This window comes from Melanerpes formicivorus, unplaced genomic scaffold (assembly GCF_026170545.1).
Source record: "Melanerpes formicivorus ecotype bairdi unplaced genomic scaffold, bMelFor1.0.p_v2 SCAF_1944, whole genome shotgun sequence".
Taxonomy (NCBI): Eukaryota; Metazoa; Chordata; class Aves; order Piciformes; family Picidae; genus Melanerpes; species Melanerpes formicivorus.
The window spans coordinates 33,638-37,275 of NW_027144295.1; positions in this window are offsets into that span (position 1 = coordinate 33,638).

Genomic DNA, 3,638 nt, shown 5'->3' on the forward strand with positions numbered 1-3,638 from the left:
CCACCCCCCTCCATCACCCCCACCCCTCCCACACCCCCCCAAACCCAGCACCCGTGCCTGTGCTGCTGCCTCCCCCACCGCGGAGGAGGGGGCCGGGGGTGGGGAGGGGGCTGCGCGGGGCGGAGGGGCAAAGAGCCGGCAGAGAAAAAGGAAACTAACCGGGAAGAGAGAGAGAGAGAGAGGAAAGAAACTGAAGGGAACCCAAACAAAACTCCCGAGCAGCAACAGCAACGACAACGAAAACATTTCCAGCCCCGTCCTGGCCCCTCCCCAACCCTGCAGCTCCTTCGGGGTTTTCTTTCTGTCTGCTGTCAGAGGTCACCTCCTTGGCGCCCCCCCCACCCCCCCTTCCCTTCCTCCCCTCCCCCTTCCCCTCCCCCCTCCCCCAATCCCCAATCCCAGGTCAGGACAAGGTCTGCTCCAACCCCCCTCCCCCAGCTTGGGTTTTGGGTTTGGTTTTTTTTTTTGGCCTCTTTTGGTTTTTAATGACAAAAGTTTAGTTTGGTTCTTTTTTTTTCCCCCCCCACTCGTGTTGTGGTTTTGCTTTGCCCTTTGCCTCTCTTCCTCTCCCCTGCTCGATGGATGCTTTAAACCCTTTGGGGCTTTCCCCCCACACACACACCCCCACCCCCCCCAACCCCTGTTTTTTGCCCTTCCCAGAAGACTTTTCAAGGGGCAGCCGCTTGACTTTGAAGTGCCCCTGGATCTGGTCTGTAAGGGCAGCCCAGCGCTGACTCAGGGGGCAGGGGGAGGGCAAAGGCTGCTGTGGGCCACGGCTCACTGCCACCCGGGCCTGGGGCTGGGCTGGAGCAGCTGGGGACACCCTGGAGCCCAACACCTTGGATCCCAACACCACCCTGTGGATTCCAACACCTTGGATCCCCAACACCCTGGATTCCAACACCTTGGATCCCAACACCACCCTGTGGATTCCAACACCTTGGATCCCAACACCCTGGATTCCAACACCTTGGATCCCAACACCACCCTGGATTCCAACACCTTGGATCCCAGCACCACCCTGGAGCCCAACACCACCCTGGATCCCAGCACCCCTGGATCCCAACACCCTGGATCCCAACATTCACCCTGGAGCCCAACATCACCCTGGAGCCCAACATCACCCTGGATCCCAACACCACTCTGGATTCCAACACCTTGGATCCCAACACCCTGGATTCCAACACCCTGGATTCCAACACCCTGGAGCCCAACACCACCCTGGAGCCCAACACCACCCTGGAGCCCAACACCTTGGATCCCAACACCACCCTGGATTCCAACACCACTCTGGATTCCAACACCCTGGATTCCAACACAACTCTGGATCCCAACACCCTGGGTTCCAACACCCCTGGATCCCAAACACCCTGGATTCCAACTTCCTGGATCCCAACTCCTTGGATTCCAGCACCTTGGATCCCATCTCATTGGATCCCAACACCACTTTGGATCCCAACACCTTGGATCCCATCTTGTTGGATCCCAACACCACCCTGGATCCCAACACCCCTGGATCCCAACTCCTTGGATCCCAGCACCACTTTGGATCCCAACACCCTGGATCCCAGCACCACTTTGGATCCCAACTCCTTGGATCCCAACACCATGGATGCAACACCTTGGATCCCAACATCACTTTGGATCCAAACACCTTGGATCCCAGCACCCTGGATCCCACACCCTGGATTCCAACACCCTGGATCCCACACCCTGGATTCCAACACCCTGGATTCCAACACCTTGGATCCCAGCACCCTGGATCCCACACCCTGGATTCCAACACCCTGGATCCCAACACCCTGGATCCCAGCACCCTGGATCCACACCCTGGATTCCAACACCCTGGATCCCAACACCCCTGGATCCCAGCACCCTGGATCCCACACCCTGGTTCCCAACACCTTGGATTCCAACACCTTGGATCCCGAAACCTTGGATCCCAACTCCATGGATGCAAGACCTTGGATCCCACACCCTGGATCCCAGCACCCCGGATCCCAGCGCCCCGGACCCCAGCACCTTGGATCCCAGCACCCCGGACCCCCAGCGCCCCGCCGCCAGCTGCCGCCCCCCTGCCCTTGGCGAGGAGCTGCTGCCTGCCGCCGTGGGGCTCGATGGACAAGTGCCTGGCAGCCCCCTGGGCCGGCCGGGCAGCCCTGACAGGGCTGTGGCTGCCACCTGCAGAGAGCCCTTCCCCGGGGGCTCCGGGGCAGGACTGCGGCCGCGGGCGGGGGGGTCGCCGGCGCCGTCCGTCCCCTCCCGCAGGCTCCGGAGCCTCCCGCGGCCGCCCGCCGGCGCCCAGGGGCAGCGGCGGCAGCAGCAGGGTGGCGGCGCCGGGAGGCGGCAGGAGGGTGGCGAAGGGACGATGGCGACGGCAGCAGCGCCTTGGCAAGCAACGAACCCAAAGCAAGGAGGGAGCCGCTTGGAGCCGCCCGAGAAACGCTCAATTTGCACTTCCCCTGCCCTGCCCCTGCTCCTCCGCCCCCCCTGCCCCGCCCCCCGCCCGCCCCCGGCCCCTCTCCCCTCCCCGGCACCCGGCTCTGCCCAGCCCCAGCTTCGCGGCGCTGCTGCTCCCGGGCTCTCCCGAAGAGGGTTGTGGGGTTGTGGGTTTTTTTTGGGTTAGTTTTGGTCCTTTTTGAGCGTTTTGTGTCACTTCGGGGCGGGGGGGGGGGGGGGGGGGAGGGGGGGTAGGAAGGGGGGTTCGCGGGGGGGCGGGGTGGTGGGAGTGTCGGTGCATTTTCTGCCCTCTTCTCATGTTGTGCAATTCTGAAGCTCTCTCTCTCTTGCCCCTGCCTCCGGGGGTCTGGGGCAGGGGATGTCTCTGGAGTGCCCCCCCTGATGAGTTTTTCCTCCCCCTCCCCAGCGTCTCCCCCCCCCACACCCCCCCCAACTCACTGAGCACTTAACCCCCGGGGGGGGCCCTCCGGAGGGAGGCAAAAGGATTTTCTTCGGGGTCTAACTTGGGGCTTTTTGGAAGCTAGTGAAGGTAGAGGCAGCTCTAGAGACACAGAGGGCTATTTTTTTCGGGGGGGGTGGTGGTGGTGGTGAGCTTCAGCTCCTTTACCACCCCCCTCCCCTTTTTTCACCCCCCTCCAGGAGCACCAAGCTCCTCTCCCCCCACCCCCCCACCCCCTTCGCTTCCCCGGGAGCACTTTGGACGATTCCTTTCTCGGCTAAACCTGAACTTTTTGGTTCATTTGAGGTGTGTGTGTTTGGGGGGGGGGGGGGGAATGTTATTTTTTTGTTTACCCCCCCTAAAAGAGCCTTTTGATGTGGTCAAACCCCCTCTCTCCCCCCCCCCCCCCCCCCCCCAAAAGAAAAGCCCCTTTGCTCAAGTGCCATCCTCCTCCCCCCCCCCCCCTCCCCTGCCAGGGACCTGGGTGTGAGGCTGGAGAGGAGACTCAGAACTGTAAGGAAAGGCAAAAAGAGAGAAAAAAAAAAGACAAAAAAAAATATATTATCCAAGTGCAATATTTCACCCTGAGCCTCTCCTCGGGGGGGGGGGGGGGGAGGGGATGGGAGGGGAAGGGGAGGGGGAAAGTGGGGGGAGAGGAGCAGCTGATGGAGATCAAGATGCCAACTTCATGGTGCTATACCTGAAACCCTTCCCCCTGGGCCACGAGGGGAGCCCTGCT